At 40.9% G+C, this 12,987-nt stretch overlaps 1 protein-coding gene across 3 annotated transcripts in view; it reads right to left on the bottom strand.

Moving 5' to 3' along the window:
* The window catches only part of LOC124864032 (calcium-regulated heat-stable protein 1-like), a 28,455-nt gene extending 15,681 nt beyond the window's left edge, over positions 1-12,774 (bottom strand). For 2 of the 3 annotated variants that reach the window (XM_047358636.1, XM_047358638.1), the window contains exon 1: positions 12,462-12,632. The gene's annotated coding sequence lies outside the window, so the exon portion shown is untranslated. The other variant, XM_047358637.1, reaches the window with a different exon arrangement.
* Between the last annotated feature and the right edge of the window lie 213 nt (positions 12,775-12,987).

The raw sequence follows: 12,987 nt of genomic DNA, 5'->3' as shown, positions 1-12,987 counted from the left end.
TAAGCACTGTAAACAATGGGGGAACTCCTGGCCCATACCCTTACCATGTGGCTCTTGGAGCGGGGTGACTAGTTGGACGGCCCTGGATGGACTCCTGATAAAAAGGCAGTACCCGGTAATTTTACAATTATCAGCATCCAGCGCGGCACGCCAGGTGGAGCCATTACCAACGGACGTAACCCCCTTATGCTCTCCATGAACGTTAACTGCACTCGACCCTCTGTACAGTATTTTACTCTTGCAGTATGGCAGTCAGGAACAGACACATGGGGACCAATAAAAATTAATTTTCGAACACTGTCTGTGCACCAGGACAACACAATTACCGTCCCACCGACAGTCAGGCCAAAATAAACCCCAGGTGATGGAACTTGATTACTCCACATTGAAACCTATAGAGGTAATTCAAATGGCCACAGGATATACCGAAGATAACCTTTGGCTTCAGTGGATAACACAAACAGCAAAAGAACAAAGTAGAGCTGAGTGTGTGGCCTGTGCCTCGGCCCGACCACATCTTACCACAGATCCCGCCCCTCTTTATCCAGAGGACACGTGGGGTTATAATTGTAGGATACAACTAACCAAGGAGGCCACACCAGCTAACTGCGCCACACTAGCCAGCATTTTTCCTTCCATTCCCAATAACACCAAAACAGGACCATTTACCCCTCAAAAAGGGAATGGTACTTATACTTGTTTTAATTTTACTGCTCAGAACCCTAAAATCAATGTGGGACAGATCCCCTCAGATTGGTGTAATAGGACCGCTTCAGGCGCGGGCATTGGACGTTGGGCAAGATCAGGACTCTACTATTATTGCGGAGACCATAGACTGCCAAAACAAATTCCTTGTATGTCCAAAAACGTACTTGGCAATAAAGCTTTTCTAATTCTGATTCTGCTCACTAATATCCCACAAGAGACTGTAGGATTGTGTGCCATGGTTAGGCTACAGGCACCACTGGTCCTGATAAGACCTAATCTGACATCTGCTACGACCACTCATGATAAGACCAGGGCGTTAACACGTAGAAGAAGAAGGCACGTCATGAAAAGGAGCGCAGGAACCTTTGACCTAAGTCAAGGCTCCCCCACTTACATTGATGCCATAGGAGTACCTCGGGGAGTGCCAAATGAATATAAAATCGCGGATCAAATCTCAGCAGGTTTTGAAAATATCCCAATAATTGCAGCCTTTTTTCCGGTTACCCCAAATAAAAACGTAGACCGGGGATATGTGTTGCACTTTTATTCCCAACAACACTGCACCTGATGGTTCCGTCTCAAAAGCTTTAGAAGGGTTAAAAACACTTTCCGCAACCATGCATGAGCACTCAGGAATAGACAATCCGTTAGAAGACTGGATGACGGGCATGTTTGGACACTGGAAAGGGTTGTTTATGTCCTTGTTTATTCCCATTGCTGTTTTTGTAGCTATTATGGTTACCTGTGGATGTTGCTGTGTACCATGTATAAGATCTTTGATTGTTCGCTTTATTACTACAACCATTGAAGGGAAAACCGCACCTCCTCCTTCCCATATGATGCCTTTGCTTGCGGTGGATGCTAACGAGGAGGAGGATGAAGATTAACCCGTAAGAGTAAGTTACAGGGCGTCTGATATGTATTACTGTCTAGGGAGCAGAAGGATGGTAGAATATTATTTTGGCATATTTGGACAGACTATGGAATAAAGCACGGATAGACACCCTCCAGTTAGAGGGGTCAATACTCTCTGTCAAGACTTAGAAGGTTGTAAGCATCATTGGGACTACAAAGGCCGGACAGGCAATAGTCCCTGGGCACATGGCATGGCATTGGAGGCAGGGTCAAAAAGCATGATGGCAAACATTTCCTTCTGCTCCACAGGTTGTAATGACTGTTCAAATCTTTTATGCAGTATCTCCAATTAGTGGTGAAGTCTTAGGAGACTTCAAAAGGGGGAAATTGTGGAGATATATTATGTGTGTGCATCATTATTATTATGTTCATAACCAGTGTGGGAAATAAAATGTATAACCTGTGTTAGTATAAGACATTGTGGCGTGCTGAATTGTTATTGCACAAACTTGGCCTTGAGTTTGATGAAGCAGAAAATACTGAGAGCTGAAGGAGTGTGTCAAAAGTAGAGACTGACTTACTCCCTGCTTATATCAGTAGATACGAGTGCAGGTGCTGGAACAATGACTGTCTAAATATGGTAAAGCTGGAAAAAGTGTATAAGTGACTACATGTGAGAAAATATTGTAATCAAGGGCGCTGCCCATTTTCATGTGTGTTTTAATAAAAGCAATGTGCCCAGTGAGAAGCTCTGAAGTCATCTCGGTGTGTGGCCTGATAACGAGAGCTTCCCTGGGTCCAGGTACTTTTGAATAACATACAGCTGTCTCCGTGTGATTTATTATAATGTGTGTAAATTCCTCCAGGTTATGGTGAATAAACGAACGCGCAGAAGGCCTCTTTAAAGAGGAACTTCAACATTGTTCATTAGGATTTCTAAAAACAACAGCGATGTGCAAGGAGTAAAACAATCTACAGAACATCAGACCCACAGAAGACTTGGTGCTGTAAATTTTAATAAAAAAAGAATGACCAAATTTTATTTTCAGTAACTTGTCTGTCATGCAGACAACAAAAAGACATTGTCTTTGTTACACCCCCTCATTCGCCAAAATTACCATGGTAGTCCCCTTTGGATACTCCGTGACCTAGTGACCCCGCTGAAGCAGCACATTCCAGTTCACTGGGGCACAACGAACTTGATCATTGAAACACCACACATCAGCTCTCAGGTCAACACATACTCAATACACACAACTCTGCAGTTTTTAGAAATAACTGACCACAGAGGCTTGGAATGGACACAGCTCCCTGTGTCCCATCTGAGCACTGCTCCCACTGTAGGCACATGTTTTCAGGTGTTTCTCTGGTCACTCAAACAGAAGCTCTTGCATTTCATAAGGGGAAAACTACAGGACGTAATTTTAGCTTTCTCCATTTGCTACATTTTGCATGCATATTACTCACAACCAAATTCCTATCAAAGAGTGTTGTCAAACCCCCAAACAGTTTATTGGTGTCCCAATCAAGGCTTTTTTAAATGTATTTATCAGACTCCCTGAATGAACTCCAATCCCAATACTTCTTGTTGTCAACGACACCCCCAGTGAACCATGCAGCCACATTTTGTGCCACCCATAAAAAACAAAACAATAAATAAAGCCATCTTTTGAGTGTGTGGCTTCCAAAACAGCATTCTACGCCCTGCGCAATATTTTGTTGTAAGAAATCTAGAGTTTACCCTAACAAACCCAGTGTTTTTCACCACTCACAAAGTCTATTACAGAAGAGAGAAACAGAGGAAGAGATTGCAGACTAAGCTGTCTAAGATCTGCATTGACATGTGTCGTGTTTTTTACTTAACTGCTGACAGGCAGATGAGAGGATGCCAGGTTCATGTTGGATATTAACTACAAACCCTATAGATCTCCTAAAGACTAAAGCAGACCAATAAACCAGTCATTTGAAATGGTCACAAACATAAGTGTCATCCTAATTGTTGTACTTTTTAAAATAAATCACCATTGAAGCCTTTGTAGCAGATGTTGGGGCCTGTTATAGGGTGAGACAGTAACTGAAATGAATAGATGAGGTGAACCAGCAACATAAGCAGTTCCAGGCAGTTCACTGTAAACCTCTATACACTAACACAAAGATTGGATACCATCTCTCTCAGAGGCATTGTGCTGCCTGTGTGGAGCCAGAAAGCATTTATGTCAGGCTTCCTGTGAATATGGATGCGAGTGTGGGTGGGTGAGTGTGTTCAACTATTGGTGTGTACAAGGCCAAACGAGATATGCCTGTGTGACAGCAAACAATGATTGCGATCTGAGAATTTCATGACTCATCCCACCAACGTGCGTCAGTGGAGCATCTCTGTAGTTTAGATTCACTCTGACTTGCATCAGCAGTCCCCTGGCCAAGACCTTAATTCAGTCTGCATTTATATGTACAAACCTAGAGCAATACCCTGCTGACAAGGTTAACACTGATGACTAATCTAAGCTGCACCTCTTAAACAAATACACACTAAACAAAGATCAACAGAACTGTCCCTTACAGATTTGGTTTTGTATTTTTAAATCACACCCATTGTTTCAACATTTTACTTATCAAAGATAATCTGAGTGAATACAAATGAGCATTTAATTTTTTTTAAAGGGAAAGGGACTATTCAAAGCAACCCGACTATGTGATAAAGTTACTGACCCCTAAAGCCAATAAGTGGTTGTGCCGCGATTGGCAGCAAAAAACACCATTAAATGTTTGTGATGACTGGAAACGCGCCTGTTGCATCACAATGGAGGCATTTTGACCCACTCTTTGCAGAATATTTTAATTCATACACTCTGAATGGTTGATGAATGGTTTAAAGTCAAAACCACAGCATGTCAATTGATTTCAAGACTGAACTACGACTAATGTTGGGCCCCAGTTAACCGAACGCCAGTGTGTGCCCCATGAAACCACCGCCATATTAGGTTGGTATTCACAGGACAATGCTTGAAAGACCGAAAGCTGTTTGGCTAATGATTCCTGATCAGGCGGTGCCCTGACTTGTTAGTGTAAAATTATATATTTTAACTCAATTGGTAATTTTGTTAATAACGAATAATTATTAATAGTTGCTAATAGCCAAACAATAATAATTGAACAACACTAGGTCACTCTAGAACGTTCATTTTCATTTTGTTGAGCAATTTCAAGGCAGAATTACTAGCGTGCTTCAGATCATCCGGTTGTGGCAAAACCCAAGTGTGCTTGACCTTAAGGTCATGAACTGATGGTCTACAAAACAGAACTCATGGTTCCATCACTATGGCAAGTCATCCAGGTCCTAAAGAAGAAAAGCAACGCCAGATCAACTCCCTAACACCACAATGTTTGACTGATGGTATGAACGAATTTTTCAATGATCAATCAACTTTATATCAACTCATAAGTCTATAACTTGCATCCTTATTTCTCATCCGTTCTTAAATTTCATTAGATCAAGGCATGATGTGTTGCATTTTGAGATCTTTCAGGCATTTTCTGGGTGTCAGGTTCTATTTAAGCGATTTTTTGATTCCACAGGTTAGGCATTAATCAAGCCTGGGTGTTGCTAGTTAAACCGGTACTAAAAATGTTGTTGAATTATGTTTCTTGATTTAACAAAGGGGTCAATTATATCTTCACATAGGGCCAGGTTAGTATGAATAGTTTTTTTCCTTAAATAAATCAAATCATCTGTTTTTGTATTTACTAGTGTTATTTTTGACCAATAACAAGTGAAGGAACTTTGAGGTTCTTTATAGTGACTAAGCATCTATTCTCTCTATTTCACTGATTGCAATGCTTACACAATGAAAGTGAGACTGTGGCAAGCTGCCAGTGATTGCAGCTCAGTAGACAAATATGACAGAGCAGGGCCATTGATTATGCCAGCAATGAGCCATGCAAACCCAACAGAAAAACTATAATTCACGATCAGTGTTCGGTCGTTTGCTAATAAGAGGAACGAACAGGCAGCACTCATTAGGAGCCGGCGTGTGTTTCGGTGATGTGAGGGATAGGTTCAGGGAGGGTAAGGAGCAGGACAGAAGGAAACTGGAGAGCACACTGGCCCAAAATAACATCAGGGAGGTGTGGAACGGGATAAAAGAATCACTGGTCTAGGACGGCAGTGATGGCAGGAGACCAACGAAAGGCAGACAAGTTAAACCTGTTTTACCAGGGTTGATGTTATGGAGGCCCACCCCTCACCCACTCCTCCAAATCCTCCTTGGGGGACATCATACCACCTAGACCCACCTCCTCCCCACCACGGACCTCAGCCTCAGGCCCGCCCACTTCGCACCCCTCTCCCTCTATCACCATTGTCCCTGCCTTACATGTTAGAGAACCAATCATCAGTAAGGAGGCTGTGAGGAGGTAGCTCAGCTGCCTATGTCCAGGCAAGTCTGCAGGCCTGGACAGCTTGTGCACCAAACTCCTGATAGGATTTGAGGCCCACCTGTGTGATGTTTTTCGGCACGCTTACCACCTGAGCCGGCTGGTTGTTCCTGCTCTGTGGAAAACAACATGCCCGGTTTTGTTGCCAAGAACAACCACCCAAACTCACACAGCGACTATAGGCCTGTGGCATTGACATCACATTCCACGAAGGCACTGGAGAGGCTGGTCCTAAAGCACATCCGATTAATGGTGGAACCACATTTGGACCCCCTTCAGTTTGCATACCAGACACATATTGCAGATAAGGACGCCATCGTCTACCTACTGCACAGAGCCTACTCGCACATGGACAGAGCCGGCAGCACTATAAGAGTCATGTTTTTCGACTTCTCCTGTACGTTTAACACAATAAGACCTGCTCCACGATGCAGCAAGCCCTGGACATGCATGTGAATGACTACCTGGTCACCTGGATTGGGGACTACCTCACTAGTCAACCACAATATCTGAGGTTGCAGAATACCACCTCAGATACCATATTGAGCAGCACAAGGGTTGATCCTGTGCCCTTTCTGTTCACACTCTACACCTCAGATTTCAGGTACAGCCCACAATTCTGCCATCAGCAGATCAGTGCCATCAGTCCTCTGACTAGTTTGGGCTGCAACACCGGTTACCAGGAGATTGAATATAGAGGCGTGGTGTGGACAGAACCACCTGCAACTAAAGTACAGGAAAAACTAAAGAGCTGCAGGTGGACTACAGGAAGAAACCCAACTCCTCTTGGAATCAATAAGGTATTGTTAACCTGGATTGAATAAACCTGGTCAAATGATGATGATGCTCATTTAGATGCTGCCCTTTAAGTAGAAAGGAATGTATGTCTAACAGGGAACAGAAAACATTTTACTAATACACTTTAACCCAGATTGTGCTTTAAATGCTACTTTGTTTTATGTGGCAATAAAGATGGATTTGTTTCCAACTGGTACAGTCCCATTTGACTCATGTGAGTGGAATTTGCCCCTTGCACAAACACCAGAAAACAACTATTTGCGAATGTTAATGTTGCAGACATTTTGCTCATGCACGAGTTTGAGAGGTAAATGAATAAACATGAGCTTCAATAAGATAACTCGACCTCTTGCTGACAGGTCTTTATATTGTCCCAACAATCATCCATACACATTTTATTCGCCGTTCCTGTCAATTGGTATCAACCTCATAAATGAACTAACTCTTCAACACACCAATTATAAGCTCATAAGCACATCATCATGTAGCAGAACAACAAAACATTACTTAAAATATTTTAACTGCTATTTACAGCACTGCGCAAAAGTTTTGGGCTGGTGTGAAAAACTGCTGCAAACAAAAGAATGCTTTCAGAAATATAAATGATGATTGTTTAATTTTATTAATTCACAAATTGCTAAGTGAGTGAACCCAAACATACAGCCAAGGTCATTAAGAACTATCTTCAGCGTAAAGAAGAACAAGACTTACTGGAAGTGATGGTTTGGGCTCCCACAGAGCCCTGATCTCAACATCATCCAGTGTGTCTGGGATTACATGAAGAGACAGAAGGATGTGAGGAAGCCTACATCCACAGAAGATCTGTGGTTGGTTCTCCAAGATGTTTGGAACAACCTTCCAGCCGAGTTCCTTCAAAAACTGTGTGCAAGTCTACCTAGAAGAATTGATGCTGTTTTGAAGGCAAAGGATGGTCACACCAAATATTGATTTGATTTAGATTTCTCTTTTATTCATTCACTGCATTTTGTTGATTGATGAAAGTAAATGATAAACACTTCCATTTTGAAAGCATTCTTTGTTTACAGCATTTCTTCAGACCTGCCTACAACTTTTGCAAAGTATTGTAGATCATTTTCGAGAAAATAATTTCACCCAAAAAGACAAAAGTTGAATTAAATCACATTAGGGTCAGGGCTACTTCACTGTTAATAATACACACAACTCGAAAACAACATTAATTTATTTAAAACATACCTTACTGTGTTATAATTTTTCATTATTTTCCCGCTTAAACTAATTTTAAGAGATAATAAAGATCTGTTAGGTTTGTGAAATCATGCTGAAATGTGTAAAATATTATAATTAAAACAAATCTTTATTAAATGCAGTGCTAAAAAAAATGCGCCCTGCTAAATGTATGAATGTACCTTGAAAGCCCTAACGATTATTTTTCTAATCAATTAATCTGTTTTCTATTTTTTGATTAACAGATTATTAATCGGATAGCAAGAGGTGCTTAATTGGGGATTTGTTTTTAAAGAGTTTGTACCAGGCAAAGATAAAACTATGCTACTTGAGGAATTCTGGATAGGACACATTTACAAAGTATTTTTTTAATCTTAAATATAAAATGTGTATATTCTTTGTAGTTTTGGGTTAATTACTGCTCTGACTGCATTGTTATTTCAGGAAATGGCATGTTTTAGAGTCTGTATACTGGTCCAGGACCCATATTTATCTAGTCACCGTGTACATTAATCACAATGGTAAAGAAAGTAACCGTTTTCCCTAAAGTCCACTGTTAAAGAACTGCAGCAAACAGTGTCATCTTGTGGTCCTCAAGTCTCCGTAACATTTCAGGCGCAATTATAGCAACTGATTTTGACAGTGATGCCAGAAAAAGCCTTTTCCTTTTCCTACCATAACAAATGTAAACATTGCTTGCTAAACTCTACTGGGATTTTAAATACATCTGTGGCTTTCAGATCACAATTCTACAATTTACACAACTATGAACCCCACATCATCAATAACTGTTCTTTCGTATCATACAAGGTAATTGCTGAGATCACTGGCCAAGTGACTATTTAGATCAGCTAGCTGGGTTTGCAGAACCAAGGCGATGTAGCCTACACCTCACAGCATTCATCTGCATAACATATGTGGAATTACACCAGGAGGAACCTCCACACAATGCACTGAGCTGTGCTCTGTTAAGCAATCTTCCATTTACTTAAAAGCAACCAAACTGTGCACCAGATTCTGATAAAAACTATAGTCCTTATATCAGACAGACACTCGAGGAGGAAGTGATGTCTCCACTCTGTGCAAACCGCACACCAGCAGACGTGTGCTGCTACAGCTGCGTTGTACTGTGCCAGACTCATTCCAGTCCCATATTAGCATCCTCCAGAGGTGGATCGGAGGCACAGTATTAGTGTGTTGACTGCAATGCCCCATTCTATGTCAAAAGCCTTGAGACCTTTCGGTTGATTGTGTAATAAACACATGTAGAAAAGGGAACAAAAGAATGATCTGATTGGGCTTCAAATTGAGCTTTTCTTCAGCACAAACTTAAGGTGGGTTTAGCAAAAAAAACAAAGAATGAAGATAAGGAAAAACACCTCATGTCCACCATTAAGTTTGGCAGAGGACCTGTCAAGCTGTGGATTGTTTCTCTTTCAAGGCTCAAGGAACCTTGTCAGAGTGTATGGCTTCATTAACCAATACCAGGGGATTACATATTTACAACTGGTGGCCTTTATGTTCACTCAGCTTTATCACAATGATCCAAGCCATATGTCAAAATCATCACAGAATGTTCACCATATCTTCTGGCCATCTCATCACTAATCCTAAACCGAGTGAATCAAAGACTCGGAATGATCTATATAGACTTCGAAAGCATTGGTCAAATACACCTCACTTCATATGTTCCAACCTTGTGAAATGTTATTGGAAAAAAACGATGTTCTATTGGCAAAGAAATGTGTTGCCAATAGTGATTTGGGTAAAAATAGGTACTATCCAACATGGGACTCCCTCCAACTGGTTAAATGAACTCAAGGTAAAAGGTAGAATTTCTCTAAAATCTTTAGTTTGACATATAAAATAATAAAAGTTATTCTAATACTTATTACACATCTTTACCAAGATTACCAATGAAATTGTCAGCATCTGTGTGAAACACTATTTCCATCATAGGAGAAGAAATGGAGGAGTATAAATACCTCGGTGTTCACCTGGATAACAGACAGGAGGGGAGATGCATGTGTGAAGCCGTCTACAAGAAGGGACAGAGCAGACTGTACTTCTTGAGGAAGCTTAGGTCCTTCAATGTTTGCAGCAAGATGCTGCATATCTTCTATAAGTCTGTTGTGGAGAGTCTGATCTCTTCTGCCATCATCTGCTGGGGAAGCAGCATCAGGGACTTGAAAAAGCTTATCAAACTAATAAAGAAGGCTGGCTCTGTTCTGGGGACTCCTCTGGAGATCACTGTACAAAGAAGGATTCTTCATAAAATGAAGAACATTATGGAGAACCCTGAGCATCCTCTTCATGAGACTGTTATCTCAGCAACAGAGTGTTTCAGTCAGAGGCTTCTTCAGATCTGCTGTAAGATGGAGCGCTACAGGAGATCCTTCCTGCCCACAGACATTAGCATGTAGCAGCTCTTTGTGGAGAACTGCATAATATGATAGAACAGCATTTAATTTCCCTTCGGGATTAATAAAGTATTTTTGAATTGAATTAAATGATGGTTTAAACAAATAAACTCATCAATACCTTAGTTTCCTATTATTACCCTGTTCTTTCCACATTACCACAGTTGGATTGGGCGATGGTCTTAAAATTTCATTTTGTGCTATTTATTATGATAACAATAAAAGTAATGATAAAACACTTTTTTTGGAGTGGTTTTTTGCTAATTGTCTTGCTATGCATGTCAAATCAACCATAGCCCTACAAACACTCCTATGAAAACACACTCATTTTTAAATAGGCTTCTTTAGGACACCAATCAATTACAGAAAGAAGTGTGATTTCTTTATCACTAAAATGCACACAGGAATTGCATTTAATCATGTTTTCGAATTTATTGATGCACCAATGGAACAATGACTGGAGAGAATAGTAAAAATAACAATTCCGATAACAGACAGTTTTGGGGGTTTTCAAACATCCATCCATTTTCTATATCCACTTCTTGCATTCAGGGTCACGGGGGAGCTGGTGCCCATCTCCAGTAGTTTAGAGGAGGGGTACACCCTCCTCCTCGAAACTACTGGAGGAGGAGGGGTACACCCTGGACAGGTCGCCAATCCATTGCAGGGTGACACCGACACACACAGGACAAACAACCATGCACACACCCATTAACACCCAAGTGCGATTGAGAGTGACCAATTAACTTTAACAGTCATGTCTTTGGACTGTGGCAGGAAGCCGGAGTCCCCAGAGAGAACCCACGCATGCAAGGGGAGAACATGCAAACTCCATGCAGAAAGACCCATGCCCGGAGTCAAACCTAAGACCTTCTAGCTGCAAGGCAACAGTGTTACCAACTGCGCTGCCGTGCAGCCCGTTTTCAAACATCATTAATTGAAATTTATCGCTCTCATTATAAGTTCAAATTTTAAATGATAGTGATAAATGACATATGTTCACCCCTACCCCACAGTAGATTATTATTATACATTTATGGACTCGAGACGCAACTTGGGATTCCTACAATAAAAAGTAAGTTTTATGGCATCAAAATGCTTGAAAACAATCTCCACATTTGGGATGTTTTTGAAGTCAGTCTAAGAAAAACAAAATAAAAAAACAATTAGAGCTTTTGAAATAACAAATAATAAAATGCAGTCAAATAAATGTATGTAATTCTTTCAACTTTCAGGGTGCCGGGAAATCGTGAACATGGCTGTACGTGTCAGAACATGCAATTATACAGATGAATGCGCTCAACAACATAAACTCTCAGAGATTGTAAATCACATGTATGTGAACCCGTCTACTGATCTGTGTGCAGATCTGAGGAGGATGGCAGAACTCTTTAAGCTTATAACCCCCATTTCTGTGTTCAAATGGTGTAGTCATAGTCACTGCTCCAAACCATCTGATATTTCTGTCCTAGGCACAGATGGATTCAGATCCTCATCTTGGCCTTTTTTTAAAAACTTGTTTTACCAGCAGCAGGCCTGAAGTATGCCTCAGAAAAAGAAGAATCTCCTTTAAACTACTCTTAAGTTAAATGTAGCTGAGGCATATTAACGTTTTTTGTTTGTTTGTTTTTAAAATAGCGACAGCATCTTTCAGCCGTTTATTTCAAAGCGGGACAGTATTTTCCCCCTGTAATCCACAGCAGCAGTATTTTCTCACACAAATACCACGTTGATCGAGCCTGCTGCCCCCTTTTCTTGGTATTCTGCCCCCACCCCCATCTTTAAAGGAAATGACCGCCATCCCGTGTCAGGAAAACCCAATCCCGCACTTTTTTGTCAACATAAAAGTCATTCATAGTAACTGAAGAACGAAAGCAACCCTTTACAGCTAAAAAGTTCTGTACCCGACCACTGAATCCATATGTTGACTCAACAGAACTCAGACTGAAACTTAGCAGCTAGCTTCTGACACAATGTTACTCAGCTAGCGGCGCGGCATTCACAGTTTGTTCTTATGAAGTGTTTAATTGCATCACTCACCCTAATTCGTCCAAGTTAAGAACTGACAGTTGGTTCTAAAGCTAGAAACCAGTGTCAAAACCGACCAAAATGAGCCCAGGGTTGGTTAATTATTTTGCTTTATGTTCTCCCTCTGCTGCACAAAAAGTAGAAGGAATGATATTCATTCTCCAGGAGCCAAACACCCTAAATACTCACTCTCTCCGCCTCTGTCTCCCTCTCTTTTTCCTTGAATGGGCGTAACTGTATGTATGGAGACGTCATCAGTTACCGTAACAACCGCTGCAGAGACAGTGAAAAAAATAAAACAACACATTTCCGTAAACATCAGATACAGAGCGCAAAGCAAATGCGGCAAAGGGTGTGTGTGTCTGTGTTGTGAGTGAATAAATACAAAAAAATTACTCAGCTTTTTCTTCTTTTTTAAATATGCATTATTAAAATGGGCTATAATTTAAGTTGTTTACATCATTATTGTTTATATGACTGTTCAATGAATGAAAGTTTCTACTTTCACTCCACTTTTTAGCTAACAAACATCTGTGGG

This window comes from Girardinichthys multiradiatus, chromosome Y (genome assembly GCF_021462225.1).
Source record: "Girardinichthys multiradiatus isolate DD_20200921_A chromosome Y, DD_fGirMul_XY1, whole genome shotgun sequence".
Classification (NCBI taxonomy): Eukaryota; Metazoa; Chordata; class Actinopteri; order Cyprinodontiformes; family Goodeidae; genus Girardinichthys; species Girardinichthys multiradiatus.
This window is presented reverse-complemented; position numbering and strand designations above follow the sequence as displayed.